We start from the raw sequence: 19,473 nt of genomic DNA on the forward strand, positions 1-19,473 counted from the left end.
TGGAAAGAGAACGCTATAGAAAAATTTGGGAAAAGAGCTATTTCAGGTATAAACAACAAGGAAGGAAAACCTGAGCCTGGGATTGGATGATAAGCAGATGGCAGAAGCCACCACAGAAACTGTTTGACCAGCAGCTCAGGCCTTGCCTTGAAGGAACAAGATGAAGCACACAGCCCGCAAACCAGAGGAAGCCTGCACAGGAAGCAGAGAGGAAGACAGAGGCTTATGGACTTGGGGACAGGATGAAGCCAGTCCATGTGAGGTTCATGAAAACCAAGTAGGCAATACAAGCAGCAAAGTGTTTCCTCGTGTCATTCACTCAGGACCACAACCCGATTTCAAAACACCATGGGACCACAGATGGGAAAACTGGGTAAAATGGGGCCATTTAAAAAAATTTCTCTCTCTGCTGTTTGCTTGTCGGAGACGACCAGAACCCCTTTGACAACCCCATGTGTAAAACACACTTCTCTGGTGGCTCAGACGGTAAAGGGTCCACCAGCAATGTGGGAGAGCTGGGTTAGATCCCTGGGTTGGGAAGATTCCCTGGAGGAGGAAATGGCGACCCACTCCAGTACTCTTGCCTGGAGAATTCCGTGGACAGAGGAGCCTGGCAGGCTGCAGTCCATGGGGTTGCAAAGGGTCAGACACGACTGAGTGACTAACTCACTTTTTCACTTGTGTAAAGCACACACTGGATCCCACTGTGGTGAGCGATTTGATGGACAGTGTCATATTCCCCAGCGAAATTAGACAAGCAGTTGGACTTGACAAGTAGCATAAAATAACATAAAGAGCTCCCTAGACCGTGCCAAAAGCCTGAGGTGGTTATTAGAAAATGGTAACCGTCTCTGATTGTCTGCCTACAGTCTCTTCATCACCAGGAAACGGCTACGGCAGAACCCAGCCAAAGCAATCACAGCTCCCTTAGGAAGCATTCACCATTCACCGCTAGCTCTTGCTAACATCCCCGCTGTTTGCAGAGTGGCTAGACAGGGATGTGACAGCAATTCCTGTCGTCATTTAAGAGGGAACTGCCCAACAGGATTTTAACTTTTAACTGGATTTCAGCCATGCTGTTTCCTTTGGTTACCTATCAGCTGAAACTTCTCTGGCAGCCAAGCTCCAGTGCATTTCGTTTCCATGGTCATTGGAGCAGTACAAAGGAAGAAAAACTGGAAAGGGGTCAGGACACCCCAGCTCTATCCCTAATCAGCTGCAAGGTCTGTGGCTTGGCCAAGTTGCTTTTTTTTCCCTTTAATCATAAAATAGAATAATATAAAACCTACCTCACAGGGTTACAGTCATTGGAGAGAACAGATGAGCAAAATGTTACAGAAAGTATATTCATATATTATATTAATACCTAAGTATATGTGTGTATATACATGTTTTTAAATGCATACAACTGAGGTATAGATGTGGCAAGTCCCTGGACATGGACCATTTGGATATTTAAGAAAAAAAATGCCTTCCTTGATCCTAAGGAGAAAGATAATTGTCCAAATTGTTCAGACCATTTTTCTTCTCCAAGTCCTAGTCATGGGATCTATACAGACTGACTTTCATGATTGCTGGCAAACAAAATATTTTGGGGAAAAAATAATAATAGCTACTAATTACTAAATGTTTACTATATGCTGGCCAATCTATGAAGCTCTTTACAAATATGACTTCACTTCCTCTTCATTATGATCCCATGAAATATATATCATTTAATAATATTATACATTATGCCTAAGTTTAGGAAGAAATTCATTGTTAGAACTAGTATTTAAATTCAGGTCTGTCTGACTTCAGGGCCCTTGGTTTTAGTCAGAGCCATTTCAGTTCTGTGAAGGAAATCAAGTTTCTCTTTTGCCCCAGCTTTTTGCAGTTGCTATTAAAAGTTGGGCCACGTGATCTGGCTGGTTGGAGCGCCCTTTGTATTAGAGCTGAAGGTTCTGGAGGCCCACATGGAGGCCCATAGAGAGGGGGTGGTGTGAGCGAATGCTCTAAAAAGAAAGGGCAGAGAAGCTTCACGAGAAAGGACCTGTGGAGTTCACACTCATATCTAAAACGCTGCATTTCTTGGGTAAATGCCACACAGGTTTGCATTTAGGCAGAACAGGAAAGAGTCCCAGAAACACACACACACAATTAACCTGCACCAAAGGAGGCAAGACTATAGCGTGGGGGAAAGACAGCCTCTTGAATAAGTGGTGTTGGAAAAACCAGACAGTTACATGCAAAAGAATGAAACTGGACTACTTTTTCACAGCATATACCAAAATGAATTCAAAATGGATTACAGACAATAATAAGAATTGACTATAAAGCTCCAAGGAGAAAACATAGGCAGTATACCCTTTGACACTGGACTTAGCAATATTTTTTTGGATCTGTCTCTTCAGACAAGGGGGAAACAAAAGCCAAAATAAACAAATAGTATTACATCAAACTAAAAAAATCTGTTGCTTAGTAAAGGAAAGCATCAGCAGAATGAAAAAGCCTCCTACTGAGTGGGAGAAGATATTTGGGAACAATTGTGTCCAATATGGGGTTAATATATATATATATATATATATATATATATAATTCATACAACTCAGTAGCAAAAGAATAACCTGATAAAACATGGGCAGGTTATCTAAATAAACATTTTTCCAAAGAAAACATACAGATGGCCAACAGACACATGAAGATATTCTCAGCATCATGAACATCAGGGAAATGCAAATCAAATCCACTTTGAGATATCATCTCACGTCTGTCAGAACAGCTGTTATCAAAAAGACAAAAGATAACAAGTATTGATGAGGATGTGGAAAAAAGGGAAATCTTCAACACTGTTGGTAGGATTGTTAATTGGTACAGCCTCTATGGAAAACAGTATGGAGGTTCTTCAAGAAATTAAAACTAGAACTACCACATGACCCAGCAATTTCACTCCTGGGTATTTACCTAAAGAAAACAAAAACACTAATTCAAAAAGATATATGCACCCCTGTGTTCATTACAGCATTACCCACCAATGTGAAAGTGAAAGTTGCTCAATCGTATCGGGCTCTTCGTAACCCCATGGACTGTATAGTCCATGGTATCCTCCAGGCCAGAGTACTGGAGTGGGTAGCTGTTCGCTTCTCCAGGGGATCTTCACAACCCAAGGATAGAACCCAGGTCTCCTGCATTGCAGGCAGATTCTTTACCTTCTGAGCCACCAGGGAAGCCCAAGAATACTGGAGTGGGTAGCCTGTCCCTTCTCCAGCAGATCTTCCCAATCCAGGAATCAAACCAGGGTCTCCTGCATTACAGGTGGATTCTTTACCATCTGAGCTACCACAGCATTATTTACCAACAGATGAATGGATAAAGAAGATGTGGATCTATATGTATATATATACTTATATACATATACACAGAGAGAAATATTACTCAGCTATGAAAAAAGAAATCTTGCCATTTACAACGATGAGGATTGATCTATAAGGTATTATGGTAAGAGAAATGTTAGAGAAAGACAAATACCCAATGATCTCAGTTATATGTGAAATCTAACAAACCAAATGAAATGAAAACAGACACATAGATTCAGAGAATAAATGGGTAGTTGTCAGGGGGGAAGGAATAGAGGTTGGGCAAAATAAGCATAGGTGAGGAGAATTAAGAGGTACAAATTTCTACTTATAAATAAGCCACAGGGATGTAATATACAGAATGGGGAATATTGCCAATAGTACTATGATAACCTTGTATGGATACAGACGGTTACTAGAATTACCATGCTGACTATTTCATAATCATTTAAAACATAGCATCACTATGTTGTACACCTGAAACTAGCATTATATTGTACATCATCTATATGTCAATATATAATTAACTAATATTTTTTAAAAGAGCAGGAAGGAACTTTTTCTATCATCTCTGGTCATTCTCATTTAGACCAAAACTGTCCCTCAGATGTGGCAATGAGCTGTTCAGGAATTTTATTCAACTAAGATTAATTCAGTTTGCATGTCTAATAGGTTTTTGTGTCCCATATCCCACCAGTTACCTCAGATAGTTTCTTTGGAGTTAAATACATTGCAAATATGTATCCCAATTTTATCTTCAAAAGTAGTATTGACTCAGGAAAGGTTTCTGTCTTTCACAATAATGCCTGAACCCTGGAAGAACCATATAACATATTAGCCTGATTATCAGTTTATTTTAAAACTCCAATGGAGAAAGGTTGGCCAATAGAATTTCAGAATTGAGAGTAGGAATAGCTATACAGCTGATATTGAGTTCTTATAGAATGGAAAGCATAGTGCCATACCTCTTATACAGATTATTTCATCTAAACCTTACAATATCCCGATGAGGTAAACACTGTTAGGATTTTCATCTTCAAACAAGACTAGATTTGTCATTAATATTTCTTAGGATCCAAATGACAAAGCGGCAAAGTTGGGACAAGAGTAACAGAACATTTTAGCATATTCCCTGCAACCTCCCCACTTCTCCAGTGTTCTTGCAAACACCTTAACAGTCAACCAAGGTGGTTCAAAATCATTTTATTTGTCCTACTGCTTCCCTGACATGGATTGGTTACTAGATATATCCCCAAAAATTACCCGGCTGGGGTGGGGGAACAGTAAAACCATAAAGAGGCAATTAAAGACATTTAACTGTTTAAAGGAACTGAGAATTAACTATGACTTCAAGAAAACAGTATATGCAAATTGTGAAATTGTGAAAGTTAAATATCCAATGGAGAACTGCCAGACTAGCCCCATGAACAGACTCTTCCATGTAATTCAATGGAAATGGTTCCACTGGACTTATGCAATAGAAGAGGAGAAAAAGATACATGTTGAGAAATGTAGGATCAGGAGAGTTAGGCCAATATAATGAGGAGCTTTGGTTGGTATACACCCTTTGGCCAGCTCCCTCCCTCCAAGAGAAGGTCACAGCTGAGAGATGTCTTATGGAGGCATGAGACTGCCTGGGGCAATGGAGTTAGTACAGAGAGACATTTATAGGATGACAGTGACAAGTGGTTGTTGAACAAATCCAGCTCTAAAATATACTCAATGACTTACATCATCTTTGGAGTTTCCAACTTAATATTTTCTTATCCAGAGTCTAACCACAGAAAAACTGGATCTCAAAATCTCCTTAAAGGGAAAATACTTAGGAAGGCATTACATAGTAGGCCCTTGTTTCTACTTCTGTTGTTGTTGCCATTGATGTTATTAGTTATGTTTTACAATATATCTTCTTTAATGGAGACACAATGGATAAGTTCTTCAACTCACCAGTTCTTGGAAGCATGAATTTGCAACAGTGGTGAAAGGGTATCTCTTCAGTGCTCAGGTCAGGGGTAAAATAAGTGCTTTTTCTCACTGATCCACCAGCATCCAGAGTTCCCCTCTAAAACCTGTGAAGATGAGACACCTATATTAATACAAAAACAAATGCAAAGAATCAGGGTCTCCTTTTATACATAGTTGTAGCAACAATATACATAGACAAATCTCTTGGGCTTGTGAAACAGTGCTACAGAAAAAATAAGAGAAAGAAAAGAAAAGGGAGAAGAGGGAGAGCAGAGGAGAAGGGAAGGGAAGAGCTCTTAGATACATACAAGAGATGAAAAGACTTCATTTGTTTTATGTCTTTTAGGATCATGAACTTATCTGTATTATATGCATTATATCTTTATTATAACCCTAGAGGTAATTTGAATCACCCTCAAGTTTCAGAAAAAGAAAGCAGTGCTCAAAGAAGTAAAGTAGGTTATGCTACTAAAAAGCGTCAACCCCAGGATTTGATCCTAGGGTTCCATGGTTTTAAAAATATTCATTCTCTTTTATTTTATCTCATTACCTTTCTTCCCAAGAGAATGCTCCTTTGAGGTACACTTTCAATTCTGTCAGTGCAGATAGCATATATCTGCTGGCAAGAAGACAGAAGTCTTTTCATTGATTCAGAATGAGGCTATTCTTCCTCTCATCAAAAGAGAGACTGAATGTAGGAGAAAGAAGAGGCAAGTGTTCATAAATCTTGTGATTTGGCCTAAACACAGGAGATATTTCCTAATCCCCACTTCCTAAGCCCCTTTATCACCTGGACAGTGTGCACCATAGAGAAATACATTGAATATGGTATACTTCCACTCGATAACTAGAATGCAAGAATTCCATCTTCCAATTTCAGCAATTTCAGCTAGTTTAAACCCGTGAACAGCACGAAAAGGCAAAAAGATAGGACACTGAAAGATGAACTCACCAGGTCAGTAGGTGCTCAATATGCTCCAGATCAGTGGAGAAATAACTCTGGAAAGAATGAAGAGACAGAGCCAAAGGAAAAACAACACCCAGCTATGGATGTGACTGGTGATAGAAGCAAGGTCCGATGCTGTGAAGAGCAATATTGCATAGGAACCTAGAATGTTAGGTCCATGAATCAAGGCAAATTGGAAGCGGTCAAACAGGAGATGGCAAGAGTGAACGTCGACATTTTAGGAATCAGGGAACTAAAATGGACTGGAATGGGTAAATTTAACTCAGATGACCATTTATCTACTACTGTGGGTGAGAATCCCTTAGAAGAAATGGAATAGTCATCATACTCAACAAAAGAGTCCAAAATGCAGTACTTGGATGCAATCTCAAAAACAACAGAATGATCTCTGTTCATTTCCAAGGCAAACCATTCAATATCACAGTAATCCAAGTCTATGCCCTGACCAGTAATGCTGAATAAGCTGAAGTTGAATGGGTCTATGAAGACCTAGAAGACCTTCCAGAACTAACACACAAAAAAGATGTCTTTTTCATTATAGGGGACTGGAATGCAAAAGTAGGAAGTCAAGAAATATTTAGAATAACAGGCAAATTTGGCCTTGGAGTACAGAATGAAGCAGGGCAAAGGATAATAGAGATTTGCAAAGAGAATGTACTGGTCATAGCAAACACCCTCTTCCAACAACACAAGAGAAGACTCTACACATGGACATCACCAGATGGTCAACACTGAAATCAGATTGACTATATTCTTTGCAGCCAAAGATGGAGAAGCTCTATACAGTCAGCAAAAACAAGACCGGGAGTTGACTGTGGCTCAGATCATGAATTCCTTATTGCCAAATTCAGACTTAAATTGAAGAAAGTAGGGAAAACCACTAGACCATTCAGGTATGACCTAAATAAAATAACTTACGATTATAAAGTGCAAGTGACTAGTAGATTCAAGAGATTAGATCAGATAGAGTGCCTGAAGAACTATGGACAGAGGTTTGTGACATTGTACATGAGGCAGGATCAAGACCATCCCCAAGAAAAAGAAATGCAAAAAGGCAAAACGGTTGTTTGAGGAGGCCTTACAAACAGCTGTGAAAAGAAGAGAAGCAAAAGGCAGAGGAGAAAAGGAAAGATATACCCATTTGAATGCAGAGCTCCAAAGAATAGCAAGAATATCTTCCTCAGTGATCAATGCAAAGAAATAGAGGAAAACAATAGAATGGGAAAGACTAGAAATCTCTTCAAGAAAATTAGGGATACCAAGGGAACATTTCATGCAAAGATGAGCACAATAAAGGACAGAAATCATATGGACCTAACAGAAGCAGAAGATATTAAGAAGAAGTGGCAAGAATACACAGAAGAACTATACAAAAAAGATCTTCAGGACCCAGATAATCACAATGGTGTGATTACTCACCTAGAGCCAGACATCCTGGAATGTGAAGTCAAGTGGCCCTTAGGAAGCATCACTACAAAGAAAACTAGTGGATGTGATGGAATTCCAGTTGAGCTATTTCAAATCCTGAAAGATGATGCTGTGAAAGTGCTGCACTCAATATGCTAGCAAATTTGGAAAACTCAGCAGTGGCCACAGGACTGGAAAAGGTCAGTTTTCATTCCAATCCCAAAGAAAGACAATGCCAAAGAATGTTCAAACTACTGCATAATTGCACTCACCTCACACGCTAGTAAAGTAAATTCTCCAAGCCAGGCTTCAACAGTACGTGAACTGTGAAATTCCAGATGTTCAATCTGGATTTAGAAAATGCAGAAGAACCAGAAATCAAATTGCCAACATCTGTTGGATCATTGAAAAGACAAGAGAGTTCCAGAAAAACATCTACTTCTGCTTTATTGACTATGCCAAAGCCTTTGACTGTGTGGATCACAATAAACTGTGGAAAATTCTTCAAGAGATGGGAATACCAGACAACCTGATCTGCCTCCTGAGAAATCTGTATGCAGGTAAAGAAGCAACAGTTAGAACTGAACATGGAACAACAGACTGGTTCCAAATCAGGAAAGGAGTACGTCAAGACTGTATCTTGTCACCCTGCTTATTTAACACATATGCAGAGTACGTCATGAGAAACGCTGGGCTGGATGAAGCACAAGCTGGAATCAAGATTGCCAGGAGAAATATCAATAACCTCAAATATGCAGATGACACCACCCTTATGGCAGAAAGCAAAAAAGAACTAAAGAGCCTCTTGATGAAAGTAAAAGAGGAGAGTGAAAAAGTCACCTTAAAACTCAACATTCAGAAAACTAAGATCATGGCATCTGGTCCCATCACTTCATGGCTAATAGATGGGGAAACAATGGAAACAGTGACAGACTTTATTTTTGGCACTCCAAAATCACTGCAGATAGTGACTATGGCCATGAAATTAAAAGATGCTTCCTCCTTGGAAGAAGAGTTATGACCAACCTAGACAGCACACTAGAAAGCAGAGACATTACTTTACCAACAAAGGTCCATCTAGTCAAAGCTATGGTTTTTCCAGTAGTCATGTATGGATGTGAGAGTTGGACGATAAAGAAAGCTGAGCACTGAAGAATGGATGCTTTTGAACTGTGGTGTTGGAGAAGATTCTTGAGAGTCCCTTGGACTGCAAGGAGATCCAACCAGTCCATCCTAAAGGAGATCATTCCTGGGTGTTCACCGGAAGGACTGATGCTGAAGCTGAAACTCCAGTACTTTGGCCACCTCATGCAAAGAACTGACTCATTTGAAAAGACCCTGATTCTGAGAAGGATTGAGGCAGGAGGAGAAGGGGATGACAGAGGATGAGATGGTTGGATGGCATCACTGACTCAATGGACATGAGTTTGAGCAAGCTCCGGAAACTGGTGATGGACAGGGTGGCCTAGCATGTTGCAGTCCGTGGGGTCGCAAAGAGTCAGACACAACTGAGCAACTGAACTGAACTGAACTTAAACCTATGCTCCAAATCCTCTTGCCTTTTTCCTCTCTTGAAGCAATTGTCTATACATAGTCAAGTCTTTATCACAACCTTAGCTGTTCTTTTAGAGGATAGGGGGACAGTCCAGTGGTTAAGTCCATGGGGTTTGGGATCATGTCTAGGTTTAAATTCAGGCTCCCTCATGGATGTGGCCCTGGGGCAAATCGTTTTTACTTCTTTGATCTTTCTGTGGTTTCTCAATCTCTAAAATAGGGATAATAACATCTCATGGAGTTGCTATTAAAATTTTTAAATGATGTGCACAATGTTCTTAGCATGGTGCCTAAGACATAGACAGTCAGCATATTTTTCTTGAATCATTACTCGGATCTAACTCAGTAAGCTGTCAAGGAGACAAATTATAGTACTTTGAAGTAGCTTTAAGGTGTAGGGAATTAATCTGATGGCTTCCATTTGCCACAGGGAAATTTATCTGGAGGAAAAGAAGCTGTTCAAAATACTTTCTCAAGAGACTTTTCTTAAGAGACCTGAAATATTTAGATTGTCCCAATTTTTTTTCCTATGTCTTTAGTGCAAACAAAATTGCATCCTATTAAATATTTAGTATTTAATATAGCCAACAAATTAATTTTAGGTCCAGTTTTGTGATATTGCAGTATGGTATTATATTTGTGTGTGTGTGTGTGTGTGTCTATGTGTGTGTATATATATAATATATAGTATTTGATGAATGTGCATGGTGATTTATGAGATTGTAAAGAGCTTTAACCAAAATTTTGAGCAATTTACATCATAGTAGAAATTTTTAGTGTTTTATCTTCACATTTACAGCATATGAAGGTGAACGTGTTAGTCGCTCAGTCATGTCTAACTCTTTGCGACCCCATGGACTGTAGCCTGCCAGGCTCCTCTGTCCACGGGATTCTCCAGGCAAGAATATTGGAGTGGGCTGCATTCCCTTCTCCAAGGGATCTTCCCGATTCAGGGATCAAACCCCAGTCTCCCGCATTGCAGGGAGATTCTTGATGGCTGAGTCTATATGGTTTATTTAACACCAATATCCTTGGTTATCCAAGGATAACATTAGTCTTTAAATGATCTACTTTTGACCTGAACTGTAGGAAAGAGCAGGGACAACCTGTGTATTTTACTACATCCTCCATCAAAACCACAACTCCCACCAGTACCCAACAATGACTGATTCTCCAACCTATTGTACTTCTTAAGCATTGACAGGGAAAAAAATTGACTGATTTAATGCAGCTAATTTATTTATATATTTGCTAAGATAGTATGGTGTATTACCATTACTAATAATAAATACCTCTGCAAAAAGCAAGCCATAGATTGCTTTGGATTCAAAAGCCTGTTTCCACCATTAATTAGCAGTGAGGAGTTCAATAAATTAACCAGCTCAAGCCTCAATTTCTACATCTACCAAATCTAAACAGATTCAATACAGTGGCTACATATTATATTAGACTACATATTTTGATTAAATAGTGTTGTGTTCTACCTATAATAAACACTCGAGAGCTGATAGCTACTCTGTGCTAGAATACAATTTATTTTCAACTTAACAATTCTCCTATTTTCCTTTTCTCTTTTTGCAAAATATACATATTTTTTCCTTTCCACTCTTGATCCTACAGTATTATCTGTGTTTGTAAAATCTCCTTAAATCCTTCGTGGAATTAGACTGGGTATTAAGAAAAATGTGCACACACAAGTAAATCAATAACATTTTTCTTGTTCTTCAAAAAAAACTTTCTAAATTGAGTATTGATCGTGTGATTTTAAGATCAGGTGATTCTTCTGCACAGTAGCAGATGATTTGGTGTTTTCTAACTTGAATATAAAGTGGTATTCTCAGGAGAGGGTCAGGAGGGAGGTATGAAGACCTTAATGAAGCAAATTCAAGCCTCTTTTCTCAGCCAATAAAGGAAATGCGGGTTAAAATTTTCCACTCTAAATGACTCATCTGGCAGAAAAAGTCTTCTAAGTGCCAAGAAGGCTAGGAGAAAAAAAAACCTGGTAGAGAAAAGGGCACAGGAAGAAGGGGGAGATAGAAGAAGTATGTTATATTCCATCAAGTTATTTTTTTAAAAAAAGCATTTTGAGGATTAAAAAGGAAGATGCATTGAACTTCACAAGTTAAAACAGAGCTCTGGAAATACAATACTTCTTATAGTACATTTCACACCAAAGTATCTCTCAAATACACATCTTTTACACTTTTATAGGGAAGATAAATAATTGAATGAGGCTTAAGTATCTAGAAAGCTTATGTCAAAGAAGAATTAAAAAGCGAGCTTTATGGGGTATATTATCCAATTTAGCTAACCAAAAAACAATTCTTTCAGACCCACTAAATACAAGGAATTCTGCTGTAAGAAACAAGGCTTGGTTTGTGCTGGGAATTCACAGTATATTAGAAATCAAAATTCAGGTATGCAAATAGAACATGGGTATGTCATAAAAGGATGGAAATGCCAATTATGCAGACACGGGGAAATTTTTTCAAATTATTGCCAGGTTTGAACTTTTTTTCCTTCCATAAAGTGAAGGAGTTGTCTTAGTCTCCTCAGGTCTCCTCCAAATTTAACATTTTGTAATATGTTTATAAAAAATATTTATTTCACTATTTTTTAGCAGAGAGATAGGAGAATTTTGCCTTTAATAAGTTAGGCACTGTACCAGATAATGCAGAGGTTTTTGAACAAATGCCTTGGTTCAGCAGGACAAAGATATTCTCACTGATGAGCAACTAGAGAAACAAAAAACTATTAGCCAAAAAATATATATAAATAAAACTGTTTTAATCTGATTTCTCTCTGCATTCATAGAATGGGTTTAATTGACACTAACATCCTTTTTCTGTGATTGTTATTCTGTTTGGCTAACAAATAGAGCAAATATATTTGATTAAAAGTGTTTTAATCTGCCAGCATCACACTCCAATTTTCATAAAATAATTTGGGGTATGAAATCTCATCTAAATAAAGAATAAATACTAAAATATCGTGATGCATATTATTAGCTAGAGCTACTCTAGACAAAATGAAGCTTCACTTCCACTCTTCTCTTTTTCCTGCCTTTTTGTTTCATGCTGTGATAGGCATGGTTGTGAGAGTCGCAGAGATTAAGTAAGATAAAATTAAATGACCATGTGAAACCTTCAATAAACAATAGCTATTGTTACCGCTGCTATGGCTATTATTATTATTTATGCATTTTATTTTCTTCTGCCATTCCTCACAAAGCTTCCCCAGGTATGACACATCTAGTACTAGGAGCCCTTGGGAAGATTTGGGGACACACACACACACGCACACGCACACACACACACACACACACACAAATTTAATTTAGAAGTCACGCTTAATTTAGAAGTCATATTAGGGCTTCCCAGGTGGTGCTAATGGTAAAGAACTTGCCTGCCAATGCAAAAGGCATAAGAGACACGGGTTCGATCCCTAGGTCAGGAAGATACTCTGGAGGGGAGTGTGGCAGCCCACTCTAGTATCCCTGCCTGGAGAATCCCGTGGACAGAGGAGCCTGGCGGGCTACAGTTCACAGGGTCACCAAGAGTCAGACACAACTGAAGCAACTTAACTTGATATATATTAAAGTACATTTGAAAATTTTACAGCTAGCACATTAACCTAGTGATTTAACAATTATTATTATTAAATAAATTTAATTAAGTAAAAAAACAGTGGTATTTTCAGAAGCACAATTGTACAGGTGGTATGTGGTATGTGAATACAGCAAAATTATGAAAATTATGAGCAACAACTGAAGTTTGGGAAACAATGCATAAACAACCACTTTCACAACCTGAGGAGTGAGGAAGGAGTGGCACATTTTGAAAGAAACAAATCTCTCATATCCTGGATTACAGACCTCTTAAGGGAAAATTCAGTCTTCATCTATGTCAGTATATTAATATGTGCTCAATGACTGAAAGCTACCTAAATTTAAAGATAATTAAAACTCTGTGTGTGTGTCTTTAATCAGAACATTCTGTTTATTCAGATAGCTCTTACTGGAGAAAAATATAAAGGCATTGAATATGTAAAGGGCTTAAACTGTGAGTCATACCTCAACACCAAGGGGATTTCTTACTATTGAGAAAACCTATGAATAGGACACAGTCTTTACCATTATTTCCCTTGTGGCTCAACTGCAATGTGGGAGACCTGGGCTCAATCCCTGGATTGGGAAGATCCCCTGGGGAAGGGAAAGGATACTCACTCCAGTATTCTGGCCTAGAAAATTCCTTGGACTGTATAGTCCATGCGGTTGCAAAGAGTCAGACATGACTAAGCGACTTCACTTTTCACTTTTCCAATGTTTAAAATGTATGGGTTAAAAAAATCTCAAATTTCTAATACATATAGGGAAACTTTTAACCACTCACTCTTCACAACATTGGAAAAGTCTAAGCACATTCAGTTCAGTTCAGTTGCTCAGTCATGTCCAACTCTTTGCAACCCCATGGACTGCAGCACACCAGGCCTCCCTGTCCATCTCCAACTCCCAGAAAACTTGCTCAAACTCATGTCCATCGAGTTGGTGGTGCCATCCAACCATCTCATCCTCTGTCGTCCCCTACTCCTCCTGCCTTCAACCTTTCCCCGCATCAGGGTCTTTTTAAATGAGTCAGTTCTTTGCATCAGGTGGCCAAAGCATTGGAGCTTCAGCTTCAGCATCAGTCCTTCCAATGAATATTCAGGACTGATTTCCTTTAGGACTGGCTGGTTTGAAAAGTCTAAGCACATAGTAGCATTCAATAATTGTTTGTTGAATGAATGATTAATGTGGATATTATACCAACAAATAACCTAAAGCTTCATAATCATAATGCAGACCTGATAGCCCAGCACAATTGGTCAGGGAGGAAGCTAAAACTGAAAGAAACAGGCTGAATTAAAACCCCTATATAAAGAGTGTTTTAATAGTGTTACAATGACAGCCTATTAATAGGAATAGCATAAAAACTCTGCTGTAAATAGATTTTCAAAGCATGTATACATGTCATAAGCAAGGCAACACATTACCTAACCATAAAGACTATAATTCAATTGATTAGGGGAGTTTAAACATATCATTTAACATCCATCCTTATATGATTATGCAACAAAAGAGACTTCAGAGACTCTTGCTGAAACATAAGGGCTTTTTGAGAAGTTCAATCATACCTCTTTTCTTTTCTTTAACATGATAAGGTCAAAGTGAATGTCATAGTAAAATTCATTAATCTTACTAATGGGTCTGAGTACTTGTGGGATAACACATGGAAGACACTCAAAAACAGTGTGGGTGGAGCCCCTTGAGAGCAGTGCTTCCAGCAGCGCTTTTGGTGGCCTTAGCCAAGACAGCCTCTGAGTACAGAAGGGAGGGTAGGGCTTATTCTGAATGCACAGTGGAAAGGAAAAACAGGTTCACATATCCATAAACTTAATATGTTCCCATCTATAAATACACTTCCATGCCATACCTTTGTGCACTTTCTGCTTTTTAAGAGACTTGGATTATTATTATTATTTTTCACTGAGTATTGCAATTATTCATTTATAAGTCCTTAAAGGCAGGAAATGTCTGATTATATATATATGTATTTACATATATATATATATTATATTTCTAGAGCCTAGGTCAGTGTCTGACACATTATGGATTCTTAGCAAACATTTGTTGGATGAATGCATGCATGCATTTGTAAATGAGTGCTTCAGTCCCTAGACAGTTGGCAGAAGAAAGGGATTGGGAGAGGAAATAGGAAAGAGAATTTCTGAAATCCAAAGTCAGTCCATTTATTTCATGTCTTCTTCCACCTACCAGGCCTGGCAATGAAAGAGCCAAGCAGTGATCTCACCTGCAGAACCTGATGGGCTAGTTTAGTCAGCAAGTGAGGAGAGTCCAACCACTCATGTCAAACACAGTAAACTTGGCTCATAGATTACCAGAAGTACAACGTGACTGCTCTCTTCCTCCAAATCTGCCCTGCTAGGCTAGATCTAATTATCCACCATGGAATTTGGCCAGTTACACTGAGATTATGGTATGTTGAGAAATTTGAACTTTAACCACATATAAATAAAAGCATGGGGATCAGGGTCATTGCTTCTGGGTGATTTTTAATTTTTTTTCAAACAGAAAACAGTTGGTTTGGAGCCTGTGAGTTTTCAACTAGAAGGAAATGAAAGTCAAATTGAACCACTTTTTGAATGTAAATTGTCCTCAGATGTCTTTATTAAAATCATTCAAATTTATTGGATAACAATATCTGGATATTATTTCTAAATACAAATAACTAAATAAAATATAGCACCCTTTATTAATCATCATCAAAAAAAAAAAACTTGTTATTAAGTGCAGAGAAAGATACAAAATAAGTAAGATATAGTCTCTGGTGCTGTCTTTTTCAGTTAGATTTCACCTGAAGTAAGTTCAAAACCCTAAGAAAATGCTCTCCTTCCTCCCTCAGGAATAGACGCAGAAAGGTTAAGTCTTTCCAGTCTACAATAGAAAGTCATCATGTACTTATCACATGTCCCTGCAGCAGAATTAAACAAATTTTGTTTAATGTTTCTTAATGTTTCTCTTTAAGAAAATCCCCTTGGTAAACACAGTTTGTCTCAGGGTTGTGCTGGTGTGATATTTTCAAGCTTTCTGGGTATAGCTGGGCAAAGTCCTCTCCATAAACAAACTAGAGGTTGATCAGTTTTCTTTACTTTGAAAAATGGTTGCCAGTAGAACCTCAACAGCTAGACAGTTTCTACAATTACACTTTTGTTCACCTTAGATGCAATTCCTCCAGATGATACCTGTTTTCAGGTATACAAATAACATTTGTTCTCCTCACTACTTCAGAACTAATTCAGAGGTTCTCATTTTCTCTCTTTTCCTTTCCTCCCAATATATCCATTTTCTCCTTTGCAGCAATGAACACCACTTCACAACAGGCCTTCTCCTTACCTCTGTTTTATCTCTAGAGAGGCCAGCCTCTCTAGTACATTTGTTTTCTATTTTCATGAGAATTTCTGCCTTGCCTTGAGAGTTATTTAATGACAAGGAGGGAATGGTATAAAACCACAGAAGTGACTAAGAAAAGTCAGAGAAAGCAAAGCCAGTTCTACTGGTGATGAGAAATGACAGAAAGAATGCTGAGTTGACCTCAGAAAACCTAGGGACTAGTTCCAGCACCAAGGATTACCTGGAACCAGAACTGAATTCGGGGAACCTCTTGTATTTCAGTTTCCACATCTACATAATCAGCATGGCCTGTCTACTTGACAGAAATGACAAAACATTGAATCAGATGGCAAAAGAGTTTGATGTATTAATTTATAAATTGTATATCTCTGTATTGCATGAGATGTGGTTTTTAACGATATTAGACACCCAGCTGCAAAGTGGGGGATCGTGCACACTGACTGTCACAGCCTTCTATTTATTTTGGCCTACAATGGACTAACTCAGGGATATTTAGGAGTTGATTATATGGAATGAACAAGGAACCTATATATATGACCAATATATATGAGCAATCCTACCATCTATATTCTGACTAGTTGGTTGACTTCATCAAGCTTCTCCCAACTTGCTTTCTTGACAGTCCAATGCTGGCCATGATCTCCTTTTCAACCCATAAGCACTGCCCACACCCCAGATACAATCTGATAGTTTGTAAGCATCTGGATTAGACTAGAATTGAGCAGGGTGATGTCACTCTGGAGTCACACTGGCACTATAATGAAACAGCTGTAACACTTTAAACTTGTTATTTAATTTCTCTCAGGCTACATTTCCTAATTTGTACAGAGAAGCCACTAATATCTACACTGTAGATATTACAGTGGGATGAGTAAAAACCAATAAATATATCCCAACAGCTAAAAGTAACATATCACAAATATGATATTTGGGGTTGTCCAGATGTTTGAGTTATAGTCTTAAAAATATAAGATTTTAAAAAGACGCATCCGTGCAATTAAAGTAAGATACACTTTGTGGTTTCTTTGAGCTCATAAATCTTTAGATTATCAAATATGTACTGGCACAATAATTAGGCCTAGTAGATACTTATTTTTTTGATAATTAAATGAGTAAATAATTAAGGAATGAATTCTACTGAAGTTGTTTGAAGGAATGTTGTTTCATATCTCTCCTCTAGGTGGCAAACTATTACCTCCTACAGTGTGTTGCATTTCCTTGTCTCAACAATTGACATGAAACTTGCACTTAAAAAAATGCATAATTTTATGTCTGTCCTCGTGTAGAAGTACACAATCATAAATCTATTTCCTTCTAAAGCTATCTCTTTGTACATCTTTAAGCTTTTTGTCCTAAAAAAATTGTTTATAGAAAATCATTCAGAAATATGATTGTGTAAGTACTATAAAGAAATTGAGTTGTGCAAGAGACTTTTCAAAGCACTTGTACAAGATTGTTTTGGGTACTTTCAATTTTCACGGAGTACTCACGCTTAGGAAAACATTGTTTTGTCCAAAGTTCATTATTATTTTTCTAGGGAATGCTTTTTCCCCTAAATAAGAAAAAATTAATAAAAGTAATTCTACTAAAAAACTATGCTCCAAATATATATTTTTCTTCTAGATTCATTGTGACAGGAACAGATAAAATTAAGAGCTGGTTACAGTATCCTGTAAATTGAATACAGAACAATTAGATAAGCTCATGCAAATACTTTGCTTTAATTTTTCTTAAATCCAGGATATTAGTTCCCTGAATGATTTAAATACTGTCTCCCAAATTCCACTCCCCTTTATAATGACATAGTCTATATTTTCTTACACAAGAAATACAACTGGAAAATATGTCAGAGTGCCAGGAAATCTAAAAGGCAAAGCTAAAAGTCACCTGAGAGCATACCAAACAGGAACAGCAGGAACTGAAGATGCCTGTCTGTTTCAAGTACAAGGGGAGGGGATAAGTAAAAAGAGCAATGACATGTTATAGCCCAAGAGCTAAAATTAAATGCATGTAAACAATTCCTGTTGAAACTAGAAGCCAATGTAGATTAGGCAAACCAGGTGAAGAGTTCTTTCCTGCCAAAACATGCCAGGATAAGAGTCACCAAGCATTGAGACATGGCTAGTACAGAAGTGAGGTTAATTCTGGAAAGCCACAGAGGATTCTGAATTATATGTGGCAGCTCTTAAATTCTACATTAAAGTGTAGTATGTACCTAAAAGCCATATTTCTTCTTTATCCCACCCAAAAACCCGAAAGCCGGTTGTTCACATATGGAAATCTGAATGAGAATTTCTAGCTGAGTATAATTATTTCTCTGGGGCTTCCCTGATGACTCAAGTGGTAAAGAATCCTCCTGCAATGCAGGAGACCAGGGTTCAATTCCTGGATTTGGAAGATCCCCTGGAGATGGAAAATGGCAACCCACTCCAGTAGTCTTGCCTGGGAAATCTCATGGACATAGAGGCCTGGCAGACTACAGTACATGGGGTCGCAAGAGTCAGACATGACTTAGCGACTAAACCACCATTAGCATTTCTCTAACACACATTTCTTGAGTAACCACTCTGGGCCAGGCCTTGGGGTCAAAACTTTCAAAACTACAAAAATGATGAGGTATGGTCCCTACCCTTAGAGGAATGAAGAAGACAGGGACATGTACACAAATAGTTTTATGAGCTCTATCAAGAGAAAGGGACAGCAAGTAGGCACTAAGGCCAAATCAGTATGTTGATGTGAAAATGTGGAAGAGTCACCTTTAAATTCCATCCCACAGATGAGTTAGTGGCAAGTTGCCTGACCAGAGTCCAACCATAGTATTAGGTTTTGCTGGAGTTCGAATTAAACCTATACTGCTGGGTCTCTGATGCAGCTAAATCATAGAATGGACCTGGAAATAGATATATATAAAACATCTTTCCAAAAGCAATTTGGGCTTTTTTCATAAGATCATTCTCAAAGGCATGCAAGAAACCAGGAGCTATGGAAGAAAACACCACCATGAAATTAGCATACAATTTCTAACTGTGCATGAGCCCACAAGTGTAAACCTTTCTGAGTCAAATAGGAAATAAGCTAAGAACCCATTAATAAGGGAGTGTAAATAAATTATAGACTATCTCAAAAAAAAAAAAGAATATCTCACACAGTGATATTAAAAGAATGAGGTAGCTTAGCATACAGACATGTCCCTGTGTATAGCAGTGAAAGAAAACAATCAGGAGGAAACAGTCGAGGCTAAAACTTTCTTTGTTATTTGATTCAACTTAAACACT

General features: G+C 38.1%; 1 long non-coding RNA gene across 1 annotated transcript in view; it reads right to left on the reverse strand.

Annotated features, from left to right (window-relative positions):
• Positions 1-19,473, reverse strand: part of LOC133048487 (uncharacterized) — a 45,825-nt gene that overhangs the window by 19,766 nt on the left and 6,586 nt on the right. The window contains exons 2-3 of the long non-coding RNA XR_009691044.1: positions 5,283-5,404; positions 4,037-4,148 (exon numbers count right to left, since the gene is read on the reverse strand). This is a non-coding gene — a long non-coding RNA (uncharacterized LOC133048487). The remainder of the gene's footprint in view (positions 1-4,036; positions 4,149-5,282; positions 5,405-19,473) is intronic.

The sequence above is a fragment of the Dama dama genome, chromosome 29 (genome assembly GCF_033118175.1).
Source record: "Dama dama isolate Ldn47 chromosome 29, ASM3311817v1, whole genome shotgun sequence".
Lineage (NCBI taxonomy): Eukaryota > Metazoa > Chordata > Mammalia > Artiodactyla > Cervidae > Dama > Dama dama.